At 33.1% G+C, this 8,458-nt stretch overlaps 1 long non-coding RNA gene across 2 annotated transcripts; it reads left to right on the top strand.

Annotated features, from left to right (window-relative positions):
* Window positions 1-1,170: 1,170 nt before the first annotated feature.
* Window positions 1,171-5,495, top strand: LOC139857291 (uncharacterized). 2 transcript variants are annotated; one of them, XR_011762453.1, is made up of 5 exons: window positions 1,171-1,600; window positions 1,693-1,894; window positions 2,122-2,256; window positions 2,451-4,475; window positions 4,948-5,495. It is a non-coding gene; the product is annotated as an uncharacterized lncRNA (long non-coding RNA). The 2 variants fall into 2 exon arrangements; XR_011762454.1 differs by having other exon boundaries at window positions 1,678-1,894.
* Window positions 5,496-8,458: the final 2,963 nt, after the last annotated feature.

Genomic DNA, 8,458 nt, shown 5'->3' with positions numbered 1-8,458 from the left:
GCCGTACTTCATTCGATAATCTTCGAACAAGCAAAGTCTTTCGACATCAAAAGATTACCGTTGAGATATAATACAATCTTTATGTTATTAGCTTGGAATCAAAAAAATCTCTTTGGCTATGGCACCTACCTTCTTAGTTTAGAAGTTAACGGGTCGTTTGAGTCCAACCCGACCCAATTAACCCAATCGCCCAAGCGATCCACCTTTGTTCAAAGTGGATTGCTTTTCTTTCATGTTGGATAACGCCGCAATCAAACCCGAAGTTGTGGTTTGACCTACAATGTTGTAAGCAATGTTCTTGGCTAGAGAACATGCAGCCATCCATCAAATTACATCCTAGCCATCCATCAAAAATCATCCTTAAATCTCATCCCTCCATCTAGGGATGGCATCGGGTCGGGTTTGGGCCGGGTATATGTAATCCCAGTCCCAAACCCGATTAAGAAACCCGGTCCCAAACTCGGCCGGTCCCCATTTATATATTAACTATCGGGTTTCGGGTTTCCCCGCGGGTATTCGGGCCCTCATTAATGTACTAACGATTGGGTAAACATGTTTTTCACGGGTAGTCGAGTCTTCATTTATAACATTTTTTGATAAACAATCATCTTTATTCATTCATTAAAAATGATACAGTGTACAAATATGTGTACAAATATATGTACAATTTAAGCATGTAATGGTGATCTAACAAAATCCACTTAACATGTGGGCTTCAGCAAAGTCCATAGAACATGCAGGCTTCACTGGCCACATTCTCGACTAAATTTGCTACACAAACATTCTAACACTACTGATTTCAGATGGAAACGAATTAAATTGGACATTGTACAATTTATAATTAATAGAGATGTATTTTTCGCCAAAAAATATAAATATAAATATAAATATAAATATAAATATATTATAGTAATATATATATATATATATATATATATATTAAAATTTTAACGGGACAGGTATAGAGTTTCGGGTCTTATTTCAGATATACGGGCCGAATAATCGGGTTTGTATCTAAAACCATCCCCAAACCCGAACCCGAATAAAATTTTAAAACCAACTCCATACCCGGCCCGCGGACCCGCAAACCCGACCGAGACCCTACTCAAAAATTTCGAATTTCAGGTTTTTGCATAGGCTACGGGTCTTTTTCCATCCCTACCTCCATCACCTCCCATCTTCTTACTTCATCAATGAAAAGATCTAAACTACCCCAAAACTAAAAAACGACACGGAACAAATTGGTGAAATTAGGGTTTCAATCAAAAAACCATTCCTTCAATCAATCATGTATACGATTCACTCAATGAAAATCGAAAGATTCAACATCATCTGCGTTCATATCCACAACAACCATGATGCAGATTCAATCGTATCATCATCATCATCATCATCATCAAGTTAGGAGTATTTCTTTTATCTGGAATATTTCTTTTAATCTGGCTCACATCTAATTTAGGATTCGTAGATGAGGATGATTGACGATCGAATCGTGCGGTAGCATTTATGGTTACGATTTCCATTAAATAAAACATCTGCTTATTCTAGGGTTCTTGCGGTTTGACCAGATGCTCTTGTGTGATACGTCAAGAATGAAAAGGTTCCAATATTGATTTTTTTTATCGTTTTATATATTACTATATTTAATTTAAATTGATTTATCGGGAGATTGATTAGGGTTTCACGAATTAGATTCATATCAATAATCTGAGATATGGTGGGTGTTGAAGGAAAGGCCAAATACAATTGGGTGGGAAAACAAGTTCTTTAGAATTGTAGCCAAGCAAGAGCCCAATCGTCCACGAAATGATGTACGAATCCATCTAGATCAATACAATCGTCTACTCACTTGAAACCTGTACAATCGACGAATTCGATTGTAAAGTTTTAAGAGGTACAGGTTTAATCGATCAAACTGCAAAAAAATTGGCTGTATATTTTCCTTTTTGATGAATTGTACAGTAGATATGGTAAAGATCTGGATGTATATTTTCGTTTATGATGAATTGTACACTTTATATGGTAAATATCTTTATATATTTATTTTCATTAAGATGAATTGTGTGAGTTTGTTTGACAGTATATATATATATATATATATATATATATATAAATATCCAGGTATGATGTGCTCAGATGCCGACTTTGGACGATTGTTTCTCAGAGCAACCAACTTGTAGCACAATCATATTGTTCTCCAAATAGATGTCGTGTCAATGTTGCATATTGCAAGAAAATAAGCCAACAATGAGCCAGGTACATGACCTTTTTGAGCATCAGCATATATATATATATATATATATATATATATATATATATATATATATATATATATATATATATATATATATATATATATAAATATATATATATATTAAGCACTGTAAAATTGCGTTCCATCTTTTATAAACATGTTGTGTGTTGTATTTGAATCTTTTTCAAATTTACAGGAACATTTAATTTTTATAGGCTCAGAGTTTATGTACCTACCCTCGAAGTTTACACAAGCTGCAGTGACAAGTGAGATTTGCAATCCCTTATAGAAATATATCAGTCGGTAAGTGCATACTTCATGATTGAGTTTAAATATAAATAGTTAAATTTCAATGTAATATTAAACGACTATGGCTGCAAATTATAAATAAAATGGGTTCAATAAAGCAACAACAGGAAATTGTCAAGAACAAATCATGGAGTCATTTCTTCATATTAAAAGCCACATGTCATTGGAAATTCCGTATATGTATAGAATTTTTAGATGCCGCTATGTAAGTATGTTGATTTTGTTTAAATTTTAGCTCAATTTTAGCCATTTATATTTATATATCAGAAAGTGATGAAAATGAAAGATCAGAGTGTTAATTAGTGTAGTAAGATGATTGATAATTAGGGTTTTGAGAAAGGGGTTCACAAGAATTTCAGGTTAATTGGGTTATGTTATTTTATATATATAATATGATAAATAACAGCTCTTTTTGTTTCTTTGGATTACACGGTTCAGTTCCCCAAATTATCAACTACAGAATTAAAGTTCATGGTAAGACTTGTCGATTTTGTAAGATTATGGTTTTTGTGGAAACTGAAACCAAAACTGAAAGCAAATTTAGCAAATTAATACTGTCGATTTTGTTTTTGTTTTTGTTTTTGTTTAGGGTTTGGTTTTTTAATTATATACTTCTTTACACATATTTCATTTGCTCGTCCTTTTGGTGAGTCGGGTAATAGTTTACATGTCCAACTTCTATTTATTTGTTGTTCTGAAGTACCAGTTTTTTTAGGGTATAAACGTTCATGGCAGGTACCAGTTTCTTACCGTTTCAATTGTTCATGTCGGAACATTTAGGTCATATTAGTTTTCATGAATTTTTATATGTTTTTTCCTCACAAATAGACATCCAAATCGGCTAGGGTTCAAATCTAGGGTTCTTATTTCATCAAGGTTTGTTGATTTCATCTGTGTCTCACGAAAAATCAATTAGGGTTAGTTGATTTGATTAGCATCTCGCAAAAGATTTCATAGAAGAAAGGCGGAATCAGGGTTTAATTGTTGATACGATTAGCATCTTGCAAAATATTTAATAGAAGAAACACGAAATCAGGGTTTCATTTTGTTATGGTATTTCGCTAGGGTTTTGATAAGAAGCGACTTCTTCTGATTGAAAAATCTGATTCGTTGCAACAGGTATCGATCTACTTAATACAATTTCAGTTTTTTAAAACCAACATTACATAATGGTAAATTAAGTTTTTGTTAGCATACCATCCATAATTATATAATTCATGTTGCTTTAAATGAGCACCTCACAAGTAAATTTATTTCATATGCTTTTGCTTTGAATTAAGTTTTTGTGGCTGCCAACTTATGCCGAGATAATCCTTCTCACATCGCTTTAAAAGGTCACCTCACAAGTAAATATATTTCATATGTTTTTTGTATGATCGTATTATCAGTGGTTAGTTTCTTCCCTTTAGTATGTGGCTAAGTCGATTTTAAATTCCTTTTAGAAATGCAATCCATTTTATGCACTACAAGCATTCCAATACAAATTAAATACATTTACACCCTAACCAGTTTTTATTTCGTATGCAAAACAAGTAAGACTGGTAGAGATTTGGAGGATTTTTTTGCTTCTACTGCCGGTACAACCATTATAGGAACTTACATATATATTTGCATATTATTTACGTTTGGATGCTCATTATTCATAAATTATACATGCATATTTTGGTTAATTTGGTGTTAATATTCAACTTAAACTAGGATGAATACTAGATGTAACCACTTTGGTATTGATCAATTTTTGAATTATTTATGGATATAGGGAGGGAGGTGTTCTAAAAAGAGCTTGTCACCGAAGCATATGTTGACCTAGTCATGCTAACAGGGTTTGACCCCGTTTTTTTAACTGTATTAGGTTTTTGACGATGAAGGTTCCATGGCTACATTACCAAAACTTAAGCAATTTTATCAAGAGGTAAATATCTAAAGATCATATTTATTGCTTATCTTATCAGGTCTACAAAACAGTTTTAGAACCTATGAAAATTAGAGGTAGCAAAATTGGGGGTAATGGGTCAAAACAGCTAATAAGTTTGTAGGTTGATCGGGGCGTGTCAGGCTGACCCAAAATCTTTTTGTCCAACAAGTTCATTTTTTCCCATGTTACAGACAGTTATTGTGCCATTTGTGAAACTGAGGTTTACAAACAAATGAGATAAAACTTGACATGGTATAGTCTACAAATATTTGAAACTTGACATTGATGTACATAAACAGACTAACACTTGACAAACATAGTCTGCAAGCCTTTAATATGAAACCTTGGTGGTCTTTCACTAATAAACGTTTTCTGAAAAATCGTTTCTTAAATATACTATATTGTTTACCTAAAACCTGTAGATTCACTCAACATTATTGTTGATCCGTTTTGCGTGTTTTATTCTCAGGTATTAATTGCTTCCGCTGTAAAATATTGCTGTTACGTAGAAGTCAAGCCAAGCACTGGGACCAGAGTTAACATTCCGGAAAAGGGATATTGACGGGGTGTTAAAAAAAGTGTTATTTATTTTGAGCTACAGACAAGTAGGATGATGATGTTGACATAGGAAGTTATGTTAAGGTATTAAGTTATGTTATGAAGCTGCACATGGCTAAATATCAGTCGTGGAAGATCTAATAGATGAGGAAGCTAAACATTATTTTGAGGAGTGGAGTAATGATGAAGATAAAAAGATAACCAAAAGACAAATGTACAAGTTGTTTCAACACCAAACATGAATATGGTCTAAACACGTATACTTTTTTTTTTTTTTTTGCACTTTATCATAAATATGATCTAATGAGTTAACTAATTTGTAACAGGTTAAGAAAGTGTATAGATGCTAAATCTTTCATTTTTAGATACGTGAGTTAATTTTGATGATGTGTAATTGTGTACTCTGTTGATTCTTATTCGTTCAAAATGCTCTCTTTAGCAAGGTAAATGAGGACAGTTGATGAGATTTTGAATCTACAAAGAGTACATGTTCAAATAAATTTCTTAGACTTTACTTTTGATATTAAATATTTGTTAACAACCTCTAAAAATACAATCCCTTGACCCTATTATTTGAGTTCAGATCCAATAAATAAACTTTTTTATTATCTTAAGTTGGGTAGTATTATTTATGCAGATAGTTAAGAACCTCATACTTTCAATATGTATCTTGCTTCAGCCGTGAAAGGTTGTAATGACTTTTGTTAATATTGTCGATATTGTACAAGCAAATTGATACCGTTAGGAATTGCTTTCGTTTGCCCGCACGGTGTCAATTCACACGCACAAGGTAATTTAGTGCTAATCTTGACCCATCACAACTTTTGACAATATTGCCACAATCCATCATTATCTGGATATGGAACATCACAATCTTGCTTAAATATTTGTGATAAGAAATACATTTAATATGGAATTTATGTACCATGTTTTCTCAAATTAATTAGTTGCTGACCATGCTATTGATATTTGATAGGCTACTGAAAAGCTTTGTAATAAAGCAATGTAAAATTTGTAAGAGTTACCTTGCTAAAATTGGAATAGGCCTAAGGTAACTCTTGTGAGTTCGTCAATGACATAAGAGGTTGTGTTTGTTTGAGTCTTTTTGTTATTCGTTTTTATCATGTAGATGGTCACTAATCTAGCTTTAGTTTTTAGATTGGTTGCCCTCTATTTGTTTGTGTCGGGTTTGTAGTGCTGTAGTGCTTTTTGCCATTTGTGAACATGCTTTGTCGTGTTATTTGTTGTGAACTTTTGCTTTAAGAACTATTTACTGTGTGCGTATGTACTTAAGGATTCATTCAGATTGTCGTATTTTTTTTTATCAATTATATCCCAACTTACATATAATTCTTAACAACTACTCTGTAATTAAATTAAGAATATCATTTTTAATTGACCCATAACATAAACCCGCAAATTGTCTTTAACAGTCTTTCATAGTTTTATCATGGATGGATACATTTTACTAATCACAATTATTTTTTATTTCATACAAGCCAATAAATTACGCGCTATTACGTATAAGCAACTTCAGAGTATACTATTGATCAAACAAGCAGCTTTCGCTATGTATGCGATTCATAAACATGTCAAGCGATTAGAAACATTAAATAATATGTGGGAAAATTGACCAAAAGTTGAACTACATAGTAAACCCTATTTTACTATGTAGGTAAAATAGGTTTACTATGGTTATTGTTTTGGGAAATGCTAATGACAACCCTAAGAGTTGTCATTAAGAGATTAGAACATGCAATAAATCTTGTACTTTGATAAAAAAAATTAACCATCTTCATGAAAATAAATACTTTATGTACAAAAATTTTGCAATGATTTGATTCCATTAGCATTTCTCGATTGTTTTTTAGATCAACAAACTACATACATTATAATTCATATAACACTACTAGCGTAACTGAACCAATTGATTATAAACCTAAAAAAAATACTATATAAACTATATTGAATCTCACAACTCAAAAAGCCCCGCAAATCAGCGGGTCTTGAGCTAGTAATAAGAATAATAATAATAAAATTTAAAAATAGTAATAAACAGCTAAAATGTTTAGCTTATTGATGACACCCAATATTGAAGTTGTTGCAACTTGAATTTGAAGATAAACTAAAATTACTACTACTAAAAACCGGCGGGTCCATGCTTAGATCCTCTAAATCTATAAACTGTTCCGCTACATTTAACCTCAAAAGAGTAGCAACAAGTGGACGAGGATCAATATATCCTTAATCCACTCCGCTCCATCTCCAGTGACTTAAAACGATAGCTGTAATTAAAATTTATGAAAAAGTCATCTCTCTCAAAATAGCATAACGGAAGCTCATCCAAATCTACGACATCATCAGGCAAGAAACCCCTTCGTTTCATTTCTACAAACATCCTATTCGCATCCTTAAATAAACCTTGAAAACAAAAACCACGAATAAGCAGAGTGTACGTCACATCATCAGGTTGCAAACCTCCTCCTTTAACACTTAGCTCATGGAAAAGTTCCCTCACAACATCAAACCTTTTACTATTGATTGCCCCAAAGATGAGGATATTGTACACCTCAATATTCGAGTTTAGCTCGTGCCCATCCATGAATTCGAACAAATTGAGCGACTCAACAAACGAGTGATAGGGCTGTGTATATAAACGATGCAAGTAACCGTACTTGATTTTATATCGATATTCTGGTTTTGATGGATAATGATGATGGTTGGTCTCAGGGTATTCCGACCCTGATATAAGGAAGCGAGTCACATTGTCGACAAGTTGTTCAGGTATCCTACTATACGTTGTGATAGCCAAGTCTTCCTTAAAATCCTTCATATACCCGTCTATTAACCTGTTGTACGTAACGCTATCAGGTTCGATGCCTGTTGTCTTCTCCAACAGATTAAACGTTTCCATCGCTGCGTTCATCATTCCACCTTGAGAACAGAACATTTTAATAACCGAATTGAATGTGACTGTGTCAGGATGATGACCGTTTTCAAGCATAAATATGAAAACACCCCAAGCCTCTTTTGACTTATTTTGTTTGCAAAGGGCATTAACTATTATATTGAAGATTCCCGTAGTATCTAAAGAAGAGATGTTTTCATCATCCTCCATTCGTTTTACCATCTTACAAACCTCATCCCAACGACCCAATTCACAAAAGGCGTAAATTAACGAGTCGTACGTATGCACATCGGGACGTATACCTCCTCCTTTGTTAAGAGAAACCATTTCATTAAAGAGCTTTATAGCGTCATCTATCGTATTTACTACCCCTGGGTCGATACAAAGACCATTGATTACGGTATTATACGACACTATATCGGGTTTACAACCTCTTCCGTCCATTAATCTAAGCAAAGCAACGGCGGTATAGTTATCCCCAACCTTACAAAGCCCTTTAAGCATAGTGTTGTAG

The sequence above is a fragment of the Rutidosis leptorrhynchoides genome, chromosome 7, assembly GCF_046630445.1.
Source record: "Rutidosis leptorrhynchoides isolate AG116_Rl617_1_P2 chromosome 7, CSIRO_AGI_Rlap_v1, whole genome shotgun sequence".
Lineage (NCBI taxonomy): Eukaryota > Viridiplantae > Streptophyta > Magnoliopsida > Asterales > Asteraceae > Rutidosis > Rutidosis leptorrhynchoides.
This window is presented reverse-complemented; position numbering and strand designations above follow the sequence as displayed.